We start from the raw sequence: 19197 nt of genomic DNA on the forward strand, positions 1-19197 counted from the left end.
TAATGAGTGAAAGATATGGGCATGTTTTTAAGATTCATTCCATTCTTCCCAAATAATTATATCTTAACACAATAGTTCATCAAATTGGAAATGTTATGAGTTTTTCAATGAATATATAGAAACATTCAATATTAATAATCTTTAAAATTTAAAAATTTTTGATAAATCTATCATTGAAGGAGCTCATCCTAATTAATCTCTCTTAGTATCATAATCTTTTGTTCGGTTCACTTTTTTTTTTTTTTTTGTCTTTTTCATTTTTATTGGTACCAGGGATCGAACTCACAACTGCCTGCTTGCAAGGCAGGCGCTTATGCTGCTGAGCTAAATCCCCAGCCCCTGAGTTCACTTTTGTAAACTGAGGTATAATATATATCTGTGTATTGGAAATATGATCAGTCTCTGACTTATCAGTTAGGCATAAAACCACAGCATTTAATTGTAGAATTTTGCCTTTTATAAGATCTGGGGTAACAGAATAAAATACCCCTTCATGAATGATGGGGAAAACTGTTGTTAATCCTGGAAGTTAAAACATTATCACTGTGCTCTAATAAGGCACATTCATCATAATGGTGATATTTTATCTTGCAGTCTAAATTTCTACTTCCTTTACTAGGAACTTAACTTCTGATCAAATGTTCAATTTTAAATAACAGGTGGCTAAAGCTTGCTCACTAATTAGTAATATTTTTGCCCATGAGATACAGAAAACATGTCCTTAGTCCCTTGCAATTTGATCATCCATGGCCCTTTACAGAAATCTCAAGGCAGCAAGAGTGTGTTATCTATGAGTACTTACATCTGTCAGGCTTTTGTTTGGAAGCCAGAGCAGGAATATCACATGATACACAGGAAAAGATCCCGGTGATCTTGCCTATTCATTTGTGACCTGCAGAAGTTTGTCTTTTGTATTTTAATAATACCTTTCCAAAAACTTCATCTAAATTACACTGTAACTTTCTTGGGGAAAAACAGTGTATGTTTCTGTTGGGAAGTTTTTATCCTAGATTGTGAGTTTACTTTATTGCCTGAGTAGATCTGGAAGGGCTTATCGGTGGGCCCCACATTAGCTGTTACACTGTAGGCAGGTGCTCTGCAACTGGACTACACCCTAACCCCCACCTTATATTCTAAAGGCAGGAAAAAGATCTTTGGAAATTGAGTAGGCTGAGAAGAGGACTAGGAGATGTTGCCCTGTGCAGCATGAAATTTCAATAATGTTGCCTTCCTGTGTACTGAAGGGACAGATAATGGAGGAAATAGATGACTTTTCAGATAATTGTAGTGAAACTTAAAAAAGACACAACCTGATAAGAACAGGGGAGAAATTTCACTTTCTGAATTTGTCCTAAGAAGTCCAGCCCACTCAGATTCTTTTCAGAATGTTATATATTTGCTTCCTTTAAGTTGTTTTTGTCTGTTTCTCTCTCTCTTTTTCTCTCAGCACTGTGGTTCCAACCATGACCTTTCACATCAGTTCTCAAACATTGAGCTACACCCTAGTTTTGGAAGTTTTCTTAGAATTAATTATTTTTACTTTAATGTTTCCAAGTGTCTGAACATAGTCTATAGGTTTTTCTAGCTACCCATACATAGTATTTCTCCAACCATTTAAAAAAAATTTTTTTTTGAGGCAGGGTTTCACTATGGAGTTCAGACTGGACTTGAACTTGCCTTGTAGTACAGCAGGAACTGGTCTAGGCTAGTCTCAAACTTGCAGCAATCCTTCTGCTTCTGCTGCTGGAGTGCTGGGATTACAGGCATGCACCCCCACACCTGGCAACGTTTAGTTTTTATTGGTATTGTGATATAGTATTTTGTAAAAAAAAAAAAATTGTATTTGCAGGCTTGTAGTATTGCTATTCTTCCTTTATCCCCTCCTTTTCTCACTGTTATCCCCTCATTCCTCTTAGCCCCCACCCCTTATAGACCTGTCTATTTTCCATCTCAAAAATAGTAGTTAAGTGCTGGGACTTGACTTTCCTAATGAGACACTAGCGCTGTCTGCTGGCTTTTGGATTTTCTTTAGGAGAACTGTTGATTACTTTTTTATCTGCCTGTACTTAGCTTGAAAGTAAATTGCAGAGAAGAGAATGCCCAAGGATCACCTGTTTACAAAACGTGGTATTAAGTAAAATTATTAATGTAAAAATGTTATTAACAGTTATAGTCTCATATAATAACCTCACCCTTGTCTTGAGCAGATTAGGGAGGTTGTGGGTATAATGTTTCATCATAGATGTCACTGTTGCTATTACTTTAATTCACAAGTTTGGTTCATACCTTGGCCATATTAGCTTTTTCATAGTTTTTCCTGCTTCCAGAGTCAAGTTTCTTTAATCTGGAAGACACAACAAGTGGCTGGTGGTTTAGTATCCTGACCATTGTTACAAGTGGGTATCACTGTGCCATTTGTCTGAAAATTCCTTTTTAGCTGCTTTAAGTTGCTTCATGCTATGCAATAGATGAATTTCTGAGTCTTATCAAGTGCTGCCCTTGCCCTTTAAACTTTTGTGCTGTTGATTTGAGTAGTCTGCCATTTTTTGAGCAGGCAGCACTTCTTACCACCCTTCGTACTGCAGGATCTGTCCCACCTTGGCAGCTGCAGAGGCTACTCTCCGTGGTGGTGTTCCTCCACATCCTGTAGCTCCCAAGTCACTCAGGTGGACTCAGCTGTACTTTTGTAGACCCTTTTTCTGTGGCCTGAGGGTAGAAACGAACTCATCTGTTTGTACCTCTCCTTAAAGACTCAAGTTGGTTGGCCTACAGTCTGTGCTCAAACTTATTCTGTTTTTTCTGTGTATATGTGTGTGTGTGTGTGTGTGTGTGTGTATGTGGGGTTCCTGGGGATTAAACCCAGGGCCTTTGCACTGAGCTACTTCCCCAGCCTGTGTGTGTGTGTGTGTGTTTTTTTTTTTTTTTTTTAATTTTTGACACAAGGAGTTAAGTTACTAAGTTGTCTGGACTAGACTTGAACTTGTGATCCTCCTGCCTAAATTTCCCTAGTGTGGGAATTACAGGCTTGCACCACCACACTTAGCTGTATCTTTATTCTTTTTTTTTTTTTTTTTTTGTCTTTTTCCTTTTTTATTGGTACCGGGGATCGAACTCACGACTGCCTGCTTGCAAGGCAGGCACTTATGCCGCTGAGCTAAACCTCCAGCCCCTGTATCTTTATTCTTATCCATCAAAGATTGCCTAATTTTAAGTCCATGGGAAAATTATGCAAAAAGCATAGTATATATTAATCAAGTATGATAACATTTCATATGGTAATGTAGCATGTTACTAGTGTTTTTTTGGTTATTTATTTTGTGAAAAAAATACAACATTTTCATAACCAAATAAGAGAATAGCAATAGTTATTATACTGTGTATTGTTATCTTCAAAGTAGCTACTCAATACAAGGCACAATCCAAAAAAGAAACAGATAACACAAACTTTCTTTTCAATGAACTAAAACAAATTTTTAGTATAAATGAATAGTAAATATATTGAAATATTTTTGAAACAACAGTATGCAATGATGTGGGGGAAAGCATTTGAACTTCTCCCTACTTCCACCAAGATCTATTCTAGATCTTGCTGTTTATTTGTATAGATACATATGTGTGTATATATAATATATAGTGTTTCTTGTATATAAGATAAGCCATGTGATGTTTGAATTTGTGTGTCTGGCTCATTTCACTTAACATTATTTTCTAATCCAAGGGCCAGGGATTTAGCTCAGCAGCATAAGTACCTTCCTGGCAAGTGCGAGGTCACAAGTGCTATCCCCATACCCTCCCCCAAAAAGTTGCATTCATTTACCTGTAAATGCCTACAGCTTAACTTTTTATGGCAGTATAGTACTCCATCATGTATAAATACCACATTTTCCATATCCATTCATCTGTTGATGGGTTTATATGCTGTTTCCAGGATTTAGCTATTATTAATTGTGCTGCTATAAACATGGGTATGTGCATATCTCTGTAATATTATGATTTTAATTCTTTAGGAATATACCTAGGAGAGGGGATATCTGGTTCATGTGGAATTTCTATTTCTAGTTACCAACAGGTTTTCTAAACAGTTTTCAGACATTGTCAGTCTGGTTAATGATTAGACATTGGCTTAAAAATTGTCAATTTACAGTGCTACATAAAGAGGACGAGGAGTGGGAGGCAGCATTCATATGTCAAAAGTCCCTAAGTAGCCCACTGTGTGATGCTGTATAATACATTCAACTTCTATCTTTTCTTCTTGTTTTCTTATCTCTAAAACTTTCATTAGCTTTTGGTAGAGAAGGATGTTCACATTGTATAGTGGTCCCCGAATAAGTATCACTAGAGTTTATAAAAGTATTTTCCTCTCAGGAATTTTTAAATCAGTTACTTACAGAATTTTTTCTCTTCTTTTTTAACCTGAAGGATGCCTGATACAGGGTTGCACTGAATATCATCTAGGTATAAAGGTTTTAATTTCAGTTTCTCTCAAAATTATTTCTACTCTGGCTCTTTCACAGTTGTATGGGGGAGGTTTAACTTAACTTGTGTTCTTTATCTGTCAGAATGTTTGGAATGGTGATATAATAAAGAAATTGGCCTCATTTATAAATTATCAGAAAGGAACAGTCCTGAGGCTTTGTATGTAAAACATGAATGGATGCCTGGAAACACTATTTACTTAATAGACAAACCTTAGGACCGCAAATCTAAAATCTGTACATTTCCTGTTCATGCACATATGGCTGTCATTCTGTGATTATTGTCAAATCAAGGGTTTTCATACTCTAAACTGTTTGTGAAGCTGGGAGCTAAAGCAAAAACGATCTAAAGCAGTGATGGTGGAACTTTTAGAAACAGATGCCCAAGCTGCAACCCAAACTCACTTAACTTATTGCAGAGTGTCAACATTGCAATTAAACTTGATTACTGAGGTTAAAAAAAGTCATACATTAAAAGAAAAACAGGAGGACCAGGCCAGATCAGAGACTGTGGCAGCGGCAGCTGGGAGCTCCACCCAACTTGCGGGAACTTTCTCCCTGACTTGGGGACCAGGCCAGCTCCCCACCGGACCAGAGACCAGGCCGGAAGGGTGAGTATAACAGCAGCGGCTGGGAGCTCCGCCCAACCTGCGGGAACTTTCTCCCTGACCTGGGGACCCAGGCCGGTTCCCCACCGGACCGGGGACCAGGCGAGATCAGAGACTGTGGCAGCGGTGGCTGGGAGCTCTGCCCAGCCTGAGGAGACACTCTTCCTGGCCTGAGGAGCAGTCCATAGTTCCCTGCTGGGTCCAGTGAGTGGGGCCATCGCAGGGTACCCCATCCCAGGCTGGTGGATCTCTCTCCCACACCTGGAACATACTTGAAGCTCCCAAATACAGGAAAATGACAAAACGAAAGTCCAAAATGCAATCTCAAACATCCAGCCCATCCCAAGAAAGCCCAGGAGCCATGTGCATAGAAGAAAACACATGCCACATGACTGAAATACCTGAAATAATGGTAACTGAAATAAAGAAGCAAGTATGGGAAGCCTTAAAGGAATTCAAACTAGAAATATTCTCTCAGATGAAAGAAGAATTGATAAAAGAAATGAAGCAGATGCTAAACATAGCTAAAGAAGATGCAGTTAAAAAATTGGAGGAACTAAACAAAAAGATAGAATCCCTGGATGAACAATATAAGAAACAAACAGAATACATAAAACAGATACAAAGAGATATACAGGAAATTAAAAGCTCCATTGAAAGTTGTAAAAACCACCTCAATGAATGTGAAGATAGAATCTCAGACCTCGAAGACAAGATTGCAACAAGTGAACAGGAAAGAAAAGATCTTTTAAAAATAACAAGAAATCAGGAAATAACAATTCAACACCTACAGGATGACGCAAAGAGAAACAACATAAGGTTGATAGGGATAAATGAAAAAGAAGGGGACAACATAAAGGATGTCAAGAGGATATTTAGAGAAGTAATAGCTGAAAATTTCCCAAACATGAGATTGGAAACTGATATCAAGATCAGTGAAGCATATAGAACTCCAAATAGTCACAACCAAAATAAATCTACACCATGACCATCCCAGAAATTGAACAAAAGAATAGAATATTAAAGGCTGTCAGAGAGAAAAGACAGATCACCTATAAAGGAAAACCTATCAGAATTACAGCAGACTTCTCAGCACAAACAATAAAGTCAAGAAGAGCATGGAGTGATGTATTTCAGATCCTAAAAGAAAATGATTTCCAACCTAGGCTGATGTACCCTGCAAAACTGTCCTTCAAATTTGATGGAGAAATAAGATACTTCCATGACAAAGATCAGCTGAAAAACTTATGATCACCAAGCGAACCCTGCAAAGAATACTGAAAGACAGCCTAGATACATTTAGGAAAAAACCACTAAACAAAGCAGATAGTTGAACAGAGCAGAAAGATAAACATGCAACGCCAGAAAGATAATGTGTCAACAATAAACCAATTTATAACAGTTCTTACTATTAATGTAAATGGTCTCAATACACCAATTAAAAGAAACAGACTGGCAGAATGGATCAAGAAACAAAATCCAACCATATACTGTCTACAAGAAACCCACCTAACTCAAAAGGATACTCACAGACTCAAAGTCAAAGGATGGAAAACAACACTCCATGCAACAGGAAACCCCCCCCCCCAAAGCGGGGGTAGCTATTCTGTTTGCAGACAAAGTCAACTTCAAGCCAATAATGATCAGAAAGGATAAGGAAGGTCACTACATACTGGTTAGGGGAAAACTCCAAGAGGAAGAGATAACTATCTCAAATATATATGCACCAAACTCCAGAGCACCCAGTTATATAAAAACAAGTACTAACAGATATGAAAAACCAAATCAGCAGTAACACAATTCTGACAGGAGATCTTAACATACCATTGACACCAATGGACAGATCAACCAAACAGAAAATCAACAAAGAAATAAAAGAACTGAATTTCACCTGTGAACAAATGGACTTAATAGACATATACAGAGTATACCACCCAACAACAACAGAATACACATTCTTCTCAGCAGTACATGGGCCATTCTCTAAAATAGACCATATATTAACTCACAGAACATATTTAAATAAATGCAAAAGAGTTGAAATTATCCCTTGCATGCTATTGGACCATAGTGCCATGAAATTAGTAGTTTATGATAAAAGATACTGCAAAATTCCCACAAACACATGGAAACTGAATAACACACTCCTGAGTAATCACTGGGTCACAGAGGAAATTAAAAAACAAATTAAGCAATACCTACAAACCAATGAAAATACAGATACAACTTACTGGAATCTATGGGATGCAATGAAAGCCGTCCTCAGAGGAAAATTTATTGCACTGAGCTCCCACATCAGGAAAACAGAACGAATACAAATAAACAACATGATGCTACACCTCAAACAGCTAGAAAAAGAAGAGCAAGTCAACCCCAAAGCCAAAAGAAGAGAGGAAATTATAAAAATCAGAGCAGAAATCAATGCAATGGAGACTAAGAAAACAATCCAAAGAATCAACGAATCAAAAAGTTGGTTCTTTGAAAGAATAAATAAAATCGATAAGCCTCTAGCCAACCTTATTTTAAAAAGGGAAGAAAGAGCTCAAATCCATGCAATAAGAAATGAAAAAGGTAAAGTCACTACAGACTCAATAGAAATACAGAAGATCATCAACACCTATTTCGAAAACCTCTACTCTCAAAGGTTTGATAACACAGAAGAAATAGACAGATTCTTAGAAACATATGAAGTACCAAAGCTAGATCAAGAGTATGTAAAACTGCTGAATAGCCCAATCTCTATCAATGAAATTGAACATGTAATTAATTCCTTACCTACAAAGAAATGCCCAGGCCCAGATGGATTCACTGCAGAATTCTACAAGAAATACAAAGAAGACCTAAAGCCAACACTCCTCAAACTCTTCAATGAAATTGAAAGGGAAGCAATCCTTCCCAAGTCATTCCTGGAAGCAAATATTACTCTAGTACCAAAACCTGAGAAAGACCCAACTGAAAAAGAGAACTACAGACCAATCTCCCTAATGAACACAGATGCAAAAATCCTCAATAAAATATTGGCAAATAGGATGCAGCAAATCATCAAGAAGATTATACACCATGACCAAGTGGGATTCATCACAGGCATGCAGGGATGGTTCAACATACGTAAATCAATAAATGTAATCCACCATATCAATAAAGCCAAAAGTAAGAATCACATGATCGTTTCCATAGATGCAGAAAAAGCCTTCAATAAGGTCCAACATTCATTCATAATAAGAACTTTACAGAAAATTGGAATAGATGGTCTTTACCTCAATATAATAAAGGCTGTCTACGACAAACCAACAGCCAGCCTCATACTAAATGGCCAAAAATTGAAAGCCTTTACTTTAAAATCAGGAAAAAGACAAGGATGTCCTTTATCACCTCTCCTATTTAATATAGTACTGGAAGTACTAGCCAGAGCAATTAGACAAGAGAGAAAAAGAAAAAGGGTAAAGATAGGAAAAGAAGAAGTTAAACTGTCATTATTTGCAGATGACATGATACTCTACATAGAAGACCCCCTAAACTCCATTGAAAGACTCATAGATATAATAAATAAATTCAGTAATGTAGCTGGGTACAAAATCAATACTCAGAAATCAATAGCATTCTTATACATTAACAACAAAATCACAGAGAGAGAAATAAGAGAAGCCACACTCTTCACACTAGCAAGCAAAAAAATGAAATATTTAGGAATTACTCTTATGAAAGAAGTGAAAGACCTATACAGGGAAAATTATAATACACTGAAAGAAGAAATTGAAGATGATCTCAGAAAATGGAAAGACATCCCATGTTCATGGATAGGAAGAATAAACATTGTGAAAATGGCCATTCTCCCAAAACTGTTATACAGATTCAATGCAATCCCAATAAAAATACCATCAACATACCTTTTAGATCTAGAGAAATCACTCCTAAGGTTCATCTGGAACCAGAAGAGACCTAGAATATCAAAGGCAATTCTAAGCAACAAAGGCAAGGCAGGAGGCATCACAATCCCTGACTTGAAGTTATACTACAAAGCAACAGTAGTAAAATCAACATGGTACTGGAATCAAAACAGAGCAGAGGATCAATGGAATAGATTAGAAGATACAACCACAACTACAAACACACTCAACCACCTTATCTTCGATAAAGGAGCCAAGCAGGTTCATTGGAAAAATGACAGTCTTTTTAATAAATGGTGTTGGAAAAACTGGCTCTCCATTTGCTGAAAACTAAAACTCGACCCAAGCCTATCATCACCATGTACTAAATTAAAATCTAAATGGATCAAAGATCTGAATATTAAAACAGAAACACTAAATCTATTGGAAGACAAATTAGGTAGAAACCTTGAAGACATAGGGGTAGGTAGAGAATTCATGAACAGGACTCAAACTGCACGGGAAATACTTCCCAGAATCAATAACTGGGACCACCTCTTATTAAAAAGTTTTTGTAAGTAAAAAAAAATCTCCAGCATAGTGAAAAGAAAACCCACAAATTGGGAAAAGATCTTAGTGAACCCCCCCCCAGACAAAGGACTTTTGTCTAAAACATATAAAGAATTAAAAAAAATCAGACCCCCAAAATTCAAAGACCCAATCCAAAAATGGGCATCTGAGATGAATACACACTTCTCAGAGGAAGAAATACAAATGGCAAATAAATACTTGAAAAAATGTTCATCATCATTGGTTATTAGGGAAATGCAAGTTAAAACCACACTGAGATTCCATCTCACTCCAGAACGGATGGCCAGGATCAAGAAAACCACCACCAACAAGTGCTGGAGAGGCTGTGGGGGAAAAGGAACTCTCCTATACTGTTGGTGGGAGTGTAGACTGGTACAGCCTTTGTGGAGGTCAGTCTGGAGATTTCTCAAAAAGCTGGGATTGGAAGTCCCATTTTTTCCAGCTATTCCACTTCTAGGCATCTTCCCAGAAGAAATGAAAGCATCATGCCACAGTGATATATGCGCACCTATGTTTATAGAAGCACAATTTGTAATTGCCAGGTCTTGGAAACAACCCAAATGTCCATCAACTGAGGAATGGATAAAAAAGCTGTGGTATTTCTATATAATGGAGTACTACTCAGCTATAAAGAAGGACCACATTGAGGTATTTATCAATAAATGGGCGCAGCTTGAAACCATACTCATAAGTGAACTCATAAATCAAACTCGCATCTGTGAACTCCGAATAGTTTCCCTAGTGTAGGAAATGATTCAAATATATAAAAGTACATGATAACCATGATTCCCCATTATGTGGCCTTGCAGCCTTATAAAATTTTCACTCATTAATTGGAATGGCTTTATTCTGGGCTGTTTGATATTATGGCCTGTGATGCAATGAACAGCTACTTTGAAGAAAATAAGACATCATAATAGCTAGTGCTGATTTAATACCATCTTGTCTTAAAGCCACACCAAACTATGGCTCTTCTGTCTCCATTGATTTTATCATGTTGTAGCTTGCTGGATTTTATCATATGTGGTAGTATAAACAAAAATTGTTATAGGCAAAGAGACAATATAGAAACCATTGATCATTTTTTCTGTTACCTGGTTCTAAATACTCTACAATGCTTTCATCCACTTGAAGGGTGTTACACAGTCTTGATATGTTTGCTACTATAGCATATGAAGTTATATTCAAATATTTCAAAGAAAAAGACACTATGGTAACTACTATTAAGTCGGGTTATTTGGTGGTGAAGCACTAGGTTGCTGAAAGTGTCATGCTTTAACCTGTATTGTTATGTTGTTATGCCCCCTTTTATCTCATCCTCTCCCTTATTCATTAAAAAATTATTTAATTTTTTAAATTCCTTTTTTAAGCTAAGGGGAAAAAATCAAAAATGTAGCAGGATATATTATAGTAACTTTTTTGATTTCCTATCAAGTTGAAGTCCTGTAATACCCCCGTTATCTTGTTTTGACTGATTAGACTCTGCTCTGTATGAAAGTATCAAATATCAGAGTATACACAACTACTTTAAAGGCATTAAGATTCATTATGATGCCCATTCTGGTTTGATTATTATCCTCTTTTGAGGTGCTGTAAGATTTACAAAGTTTAGGTTTTATTGGTCTTGTTCTCTACTGTTATATTTAACTTTATAATACCTAAAGAGATAGACAATTCTTCTTAAGGATACAAGAGGCATTATGGTAACCATTGTTGATAACCTTGTACTCTGTTTTTACATCATGTGCTATGTCTAGCCTTCGTTTTGACTCACAGCTTTGTTTTATCATGCTTGATTTTATTCTCTTACCAAAAAAAAAACAGTAATAAGATCTAAGGGAGCAATTACGCCCAAAATGTGTAAATTTTGTTGTAATAAAGAGAGGGAAAGAAAAGTGCCCTGAAGGATACAACAGCAAGGGTGTTTAGGTGTGTTGCATAGAAGACCATATTAATAGTTTGGATTGGATTACTGAACACAACTGTTTGCAGTCTCACTGTTTGAATGTTCGCTTTGTGTGCTTTGATTCTGTGACCTGCAACACCGTTTCTAAGATGATAGCGAGTAATGTATTAACTGGTGATAGCTTACTGTTTTTTGTTTTTTGCTTTTCTGTAGTTCTGAATTACTTGTACCCTTACACTGTTTTTTTGTTGTTGTTGTTGTTCTGCTTTTTCCCCCTTTTTTTCCTTTTAAATAAAATATTTTTTAAAAAATTAAAAAAAAGAAGTTATACACCAAGAAAAAAAAAAAAAAGAAAAACAGAATAATAGAGTTTTCAGCGATACAAACAGCCCGTTGCTTCATGTATGCCATATGTTTGCACCCACTGATACAAAGCTTGCTTATTTCAGATGAATTTGTGTGGTAATATCTGTACTGGCATGCATGTGATTGGGACATGCAGAGCAGTGTCAGCACCCTTGTTTTTGGCTGATTGCCAAAAACAGATCAAGTGGAACAGAAAATTGGACAACAAACCATAGCTGTGTGAGTTTTTATTTAACAGTTATTTTTGGTCTTTTACGTCATGGTTTTTCTAAGGGAAAGGATCCCTCCTATATCCCCTGCCAGGTATTGGGAATTCTAGATCACAGAAGTGAAGTTTTGTGTGGTACATTCATGTAGAACCCTGGGATTTTGCTAAAATGGGTGACATAGGGTATCATGGGAGCCCAGTGTGTGTCATAGGGTAATCTGTCAAAGAAGATTTCCCAGGGGAAGAACCATTAGAGCTGAGTGCTACATAACAAATAGGAGCTTAACTAGTTTTCTATTGTTGGACACTAGGATATTTTCAACTATTGATTTTAGTAAACATATTTCCTGTGTTTTTAGATTATTTCTTTAGGTTATACTCCAAGAGATACACAACTGAGACAAGAATATGAACCCAGAAATACTATTGAAAGAAGTGTGTTATGATTGGTCCCCTCTTATCCACAGAGGTTGTGTTCCAAGATCCCCAGTGGATACCTCAAACTTCAGATAGTACTGCATTTTGATTTATAAGTTAGGAATAATAAGAGATTAACAACTAGAGCTAATAATAAAATAGAACAATTATAAACATAGTCTATGATAAAATTGGCAGTATCACTATTTTTGTGCTTTGGAGATATTATTAAGTAAAATTAGGGTTACTTGAACCTGAGCACTATAATATTGTGGCAGTCAGTTTGATAACCTGGATGGCAACTGAGTGACAAACAAATGGGCAGCATATATAACATGGTTATGCTGAGCAAAGAGATGTTTCTTGTCCCAGGTGGAAAGGAACAGACCATGATTTTATCATTTTACACAGAACTTCATGCAAGTGAAACTTGTTAGCTATTTATTTCTGGAATGTTTTACTTACTATTTCTGTACCATGGTTGACTGAGAGTTACTAAAGTTATGGAAAATGAAACCGCATGGAAGATGTGGTATTACTATATTCTACGAAATGGAGGTTTCCTGGTTTTTCAAATCATCCCTTTATTGGATAGCAGTCTCTCTGCTTCTCTGTTTCCATCATTTTGCTGTTACAAATAGTGCTGTTATGTGCATCTTTTTGCCTAAAACTTTATTGTATTATTCAATATTTTTTTTTAAATTTTTTTTGCAGTAGTGGGAATTGAACCCAGGACTTTTGCACTAGCTACATCCCCAGCACACCATTGCCACCACTTCTTTTTTTTTTTTTTTTTTTTTTTTTTTGTCTTTTTCATTTTTATCGGTACCGGGGATCAAACTCATGACCGCCTGCTTGCAAGGCAGCCACCACTTCTTTTTAATTTTTATTTTGGAGACAAGTCTTGCTAAGTTTCCAAGGCTAGGCTCAAACTTGCCATCCTCCTGCATCAGTCTCTCAGTACTAGTAGAATTCATTTCTTTTCTTTTGGTACTGGGGATTGAACTCACAACCTTGTGTTTGTCAGTATGCTGCTGAGCTAAAGCCCTGGCCTTGTACTGGGGTTTGAACCCAGGATCTTTGCTTTGAGCTACATTCCCATTCCTTTTTTAATTTTTAATTTTGATTTTAATTTTGAGAACAAGTCGATAATAATGAGACTGGGCTTGAACTTGTCCTTCTCCATTGTGGGAAGCACAATCAAACAATTTGGGACATATCTGTCTAAGTTTATTACCTACTAACTTAGTTGCTTTTCTCATTACTGAGACAAAATACCTGGCACCCAGAATTACAGGAGGGAAGGTTTATTTCAGCTTACAGTTTGTAAAGGTTTTACTCTACAGTCAGCTGGCTTAAGGTAGGCCAGGCAGAGGAGGAACAGTCTATGATGTGCCAACCGAGAGGCGGGGAGCAGCAACAGCAGCAGCAGCAGCAGCAGAAGCAGCAGGCCTCCTTTATCCTTTTATCCCATCCAGGCTACAGGCTTTTGGGTGGTGCCACTCATATCCAGGGTGGGCTTTCTTATTATCCACACTCAGAATTTTGTTAATTCCAATCAGTGGACTAATTTAGTACCACACATCCTTAATCCCCATATCACATGCCTTAGATCTAAAAAAGCCCCACATGTGAACATATGAGGCTTGGAGGGGACATCTAGATACAAGCTGTAACATCCAGTATTTAAAAAAATGCAGTGATGTTCAACCTTATAAATGAAATGAAATACAAAGTAGATGATGTATAAATTATATAAATATAAATGAAATATAAATATGAAATATAATGAAATGTAAACAAAATAAGGTGTTTTTCTTCTATCAAGTCCTCAAGATAAAATAAAAATGCTCAAAAAATTCTGATAAGCACAGACTACATAGGAAGATGGTACTCCTCATACACTGTTGTTGGGAATATAAATTGGTACATGTGGAGGGCAATTTGTCAGTAATTAGGAACATTTTATATACACATACCTCATGCATTTTCTTCTCACTTTAGGAAGATAGGAATCTTGGTAGCTGTCTCATAATGTCATTAGGATAATGGTGGTGGTGATGGAGATGGCACGGGTGAGGCTGTGAAGCATTCACTGCCAACTACTTACTATGTGATGACATTCTGTCCACATCTACCGTAGTGCTGGGGCAGCAAGGGTGAAAGCAATTCTCTTGATCCTTCCACAGCATAGGGAGAAAGGGAACATTTTGGGGGAGGGAAGATTTTTGCCATTGCCCTTCATAAGGTAGAAACTGTTGGTGTCCACAGGCCCTGCACACACACACATCATCACTTCCTAGGAACGCCTTCCCTCTGCTGCTTCCAAGTCCTAGGCCAGCATTAAGATTCTACCCCATGAAATATTCATAAAGCTCAACTGACCATAAAACACTTTGTAAATGTAAGTATTGTAAGTGACCCAAATTATATCAGTGGCCTTTTTCAAAAAGAGGGAATAAAGGAAAAGGAATTTAAGGGAATGGCATCCACTGAGCCAGCCTTGCAATTTTCAAACTGTAATAAATGGGTCATGGATTTGCATTTTTTAATTTTAGAAATAACTAATGCTTGGACTTTTTTGAGCATTGTAAGAGTTACCTCATCTTAGTATAAATCTTTCTTTCTACATTACACAGATTATGTTGCTTTGTAAATCAATATTTGTATTCCATAATCATTTTATTTCCCAGTCTAAAAGTCCAAAGACTATTTTTTTTCTTTTTTGGTACCTGGGATTGAGCGTACAACCTCACACTTGGCAGGCTTGTGCTGAGCTAAATCCCTGGCCCTCAAAAGCTGTTTTGATCTCACATCAGATGAAATCATTGGTGCCTAATTGGCTTCTTCGGTACCCCGTATAGTCGCCACCCCAGCCTGCAGGAAAGCCCCATTGCCTACCTACACACAGGGATTGGAATTTTTCATTTTAGAAATTCTTTCTAGCTTGTGCAGATGCAGTCTCCATCCAGTCATCAATCCTTGACTCTGCTGAGTGGAACCCCTGAGTAAATCTGCTGTTTGTATCTTCATGGATTGAAGATGCTTACTCTCCTAGCACCACCTGCCTGTAACATTCCTTTCTTATAGAACAGGATTGCTCTATGTAGAACACTGTACACATCATCTATTTTCCCCTGTTCCTGTCCTCTTATTCATAATACTGTACTTAATGAACCCTAAAACTGTTAATTAAGTTCATTTATTTGTTTTTGGTGCCCAAATATATGCTATTGTTTCTTATCAAGTTATAAACTGAAAGTCTAGAGTAGTTGCTTTTTGAGCCTAAGTACAAGATGAAACGTCTGTTTCTCTGGAATCATAACTTTTTTTTTAGTTAATGTTTTCTGGCCCTCACCTCCTTTGGAATTCTGATTCTGGCCCATGGCTATCACTTAAAGTATGCATCTCTCCTTGCTTAGTGTCCTTGGCTAATGTAAAAAGCCTGTCTGTTGGTCATCGATGTGTTTACCTAGGCTCAGGGCTCTAAAGAGGGTGACAGATCCCTCATAAGGAGTTTTGCCAAGTGCTGCTGGCAACCTTTAGATTCAAGGCTTCTTACAGAAGACAAAAAAGCAAAACCCAAAGCCTGGCTGCCAGACAAGCTGGAGAAGCACCGAGCGCATTGCCTTGGGCATTGACATGTAAATATCAGAGGGGCTTGAAGCTGTTCCCCAGCAGACCCTCCCGCCATCTCCCTTCCACACAAAGCCCAGTTCTGAGGCTGTGCTTTGCCTTTGTGAGGCCCTGCCGGCTACCCTGCTCCAGAGGCAAGACTCCGTGAGTATCCTGCTCCTTTGTAAAACTGCATTTTTGACTGTGACTGTGGACAGGAAAATTTTCCCAGCTGAGTGCAGTGGGAATGGAGCCTCTGGGATGTAGATACAGGCATTTTACAGGTTTTTGAAATGAAAATGAAACTACTAAGTGAATTCTAGTATGACCTCCTGCTATAAGCAGAATAGCTGTCACATTTTTGTATGTGTACATACAAAGCACAAGACTGGATGTGAGGTTTGAAGTGCTTTTTAAAATTTATCTGAAGTTTCCGTAGAGTAATTTTATTTTGGGCTTTGGGCGTTGTGTAGGACTGCGATTCCACCTTGTTCTCTCTTTCTAACCTTGTTTACCTCCCCTCCCCTCCTCCCTCAATTCTAGTGTTCTAGAGTGTGTAATGGGGGCAAATTGTACAAAGTATTTAACCATTAAAGGAGGTAGCATAGAGTATTTTGCAAGTTTGAAGCAAGTAAAAATTATCTACCATTAGAAGAATACTGTGAATAAAATAGGACCAAGCACTGAATATGATGGATTTTCTTTCTCTGAAACTTCAGTGAAAGAGTTTGGGTGCTAGCATCCTAAATTCAACGTATGACTAGAAAACATAAGTTGCTTATGACCGTTAATCCTGATACATCCGCTTCATTGGCTTAAGAAACAACTAGCAGCAGGGGATTTAGCTCAGTGGCATAAGCACCTGCCTGGCAAGCGTGAGGTCATGAGTTCGATCCCTGGTACCAAAAAAAGAAAAAGAAACAACTAGCAGATTAGCAAGGCAGCTCCTGGGTACCCCTGGATGGGTCATAGAGGCATGGCCTCTAGCACAATATGTGGTCCCTTGCCCATTACTTTTTGGCACTCCTCCCCCGCCAGCAGCCATGAAATAAGCAGCTTTGATCTCACTCACCCTTCTTCCATGAGGCTTCTGCCTTGGAGCCAGCTAACCATGTACTGAATCTTTTGAAACCATAAACTAAATTAAAATTTTCCTTTTGGGCCAGGGATTTAGCTCAGCGGCGTAAGCACCTGCCTTGCATGCTCACGGCCATGAGTTCAATCCCTGGTACAAAAAAAAAAAGTCCTTTAAATTATGGGTATCGGCTATTGTGTCTTAGTGACAGGAAAAATGACTACTAGTAGTGCTCTTCTCACACTGTGGAAGGCATATGTCAATGTTATGTTTTGGGCCAATCTTGTTAGGCCCTTACAAACTAGTAAGATGTTATTTAATATATAAATTTTCAGAATGATGAGTACTGCACAAACTTAGGGAAATGTTGATTTTTTTTTTCTTTTTTATCAGTACCGGGCTCAAACTTATGACCGCCTGCTTGCAAGGCAGGTGCTTATGCCGCTGAGCTAAATCCCCAGCCCATGAAATGTTGATTTTTTAAAATTATTTTTGTGGTGGGGAGTTGTGGTCTGGGGTTGAACCTAAGGCTTCATGCATGCAAAGCAAGTACTCTGCTGTTGAGCTGTATCTCTAGCCCTATAAGAATCTTGATTTTTAAAAACAGTAAAGTCAAGGCTTTTATTTGGTAAAAGCTGTTCCATATAAACTTATTTCCCTGGCTGCCTATAGAGATAGTGGGGGTTTTTTTGTTTTGTTTTGTTTTGATTTTGGAACTGGGGATCAAACTCATGACCTTGTACTTACCAAGGAAGCACTTGAGCCACTGAGTTAAGAAATAGTGCTTAGAAACAACATTTTCTTAAGAAAATGCAAATGTTTCCAGGTCCACCCCTCCCCCACTTTCTGTCTCTTTCTGGTACAGATAGTGTTTACAGTATGAATTCAGAACATAGTGCATCTTTTGTTATTTTGTGATTTATTTTAAATTGTTTTCTTTTTAGACAAAGTCTCTCTATATAGCTCAGACTGACTTTGAACTCACTATGTAGACCAAGTTGGCCTTAACTAATGGTTATTCTCCTGCCTCAGCATTTTTGGTGCTGGAATTACAAGTGTTTTTATCACCATGCCCATCTTTAAGCATCAAGTATTTGTAGACATTTTGCTCTTTAAGAGTAAACATAATACAATTCTGGGCTTACATACCAGAATACCTATCATGAGATTGAAAAAAATTTAAGTTGTGAAAACCTATCATTAAGTGTGAAGTCTATTCTTGATTTTTAAGTGTCTTTTGTTCTCATGAGCATTATTAGGGAAGTGCGGTACTGTAGAAAAAGCAATAAACTCAGTACACTTGGGATCGGGGCTCTGTCTTTACACAAGTGACTTTTGTCACTTCACTGAATTTCAGAGATGGACTGGATTAGTGATTCTCAGGTGGAGCACTTACCAGTGTTGAGAGATAGCATTTTAGGTTGTCACAGTGTACCAGGCACTAATACCTGAATACTAGGTATTTTGAAGTGCCCTGAAACTGTCCTACCTGATCCAGTGAAGAACTAGCCCTCCCCAAAACTAGTGGCACCCCCACTGAGCAGCACTGGCACCCGTAACACTAAGGTTCCCTCAGCTCCCATTCTTTTTAAGTTCATTAGTGGAATGTTGCATGAATCCAAAACTATGTGAAATTAGTGCTCTGTGTCTGCATCTTTTTTTGTTGGCACCAAGGATCAAACTCATGACCTTGTGTTTGCTATGCAGGCACTGTGCCACTGAAATCCCTGTGCCTATGCATCTGCATCTTGCATTTAGCATTAACTTCCTCAATTCATAGTGAAGTCAGATCCCATACACTGTCAGGATGCTCAGGCTATGGCAACTGAGATTCAGAGCTTTATAGCCAGGGGAATCCCTGTGATAAGCATGAAAAAGTATTGGTACTATTCCAGAGCAGGTACATAGTTTGGCCTGGGTTTTTTGATTCATTTTAGATTTTCCTTCATGCCCTACTTTGCTAAAAGGAAGAAATGGATTTACTGTGAACACAGTCCTAGTCTCCAGGGCCTGGTCTTTTCTGGTTTAGACAAAAGACAACTGCTTCTTCACACCTGCTGCTGCAGGGCA

The 19197-nt window shown here is 37.8% G+C and overlaps 1 protein-coding gene across 11 annotated transcripts in view; it reads left to right on the plus strand.

Moving 5' to 3' along the window:
- Nucleotides 1-19197, plus strand: part of Ankrd6 (ankyrin repeat domain 6) — a 193317-nt gene that overhangs the window by 13811 nt on the left and 160309 nt on the right. For 2 of the 11 annotated variants that reach the window (XM_063233227.1, XM_003467439.5), the window contains exon 2: nt 15384-16217. The exons of the other annotated variants lie outside the window; for them this stretch is intronic. The gene's annotated coding sequence lies outside the window, so the exon portion shown is untranslated. The remainder of the gene's footprint in view (nt 1-15383; nt 16218-19197) is intronic. 11 annotated transcript variants of the gene reach the window in all.

The sequence above is a fragment of the Cavia porcellus genome, unplaced genomic scaffold, assembly GCF_034190915.1.
Source record: "Cavia porcellus strain 051 isolate PalLab524CR breed Dunkin Hartley unplaced genomic scaffold, mCavPor4.1 scaffold_22, whole genome shotgun sequence".
In the NCBI taxonomy this organism is placed as follows: domain Eukaryota; kingdom Metazoa; phylum Chordata; class Mammalia; order Rodentia; family Caviidae; genus Cavia; species Cavia porcellus.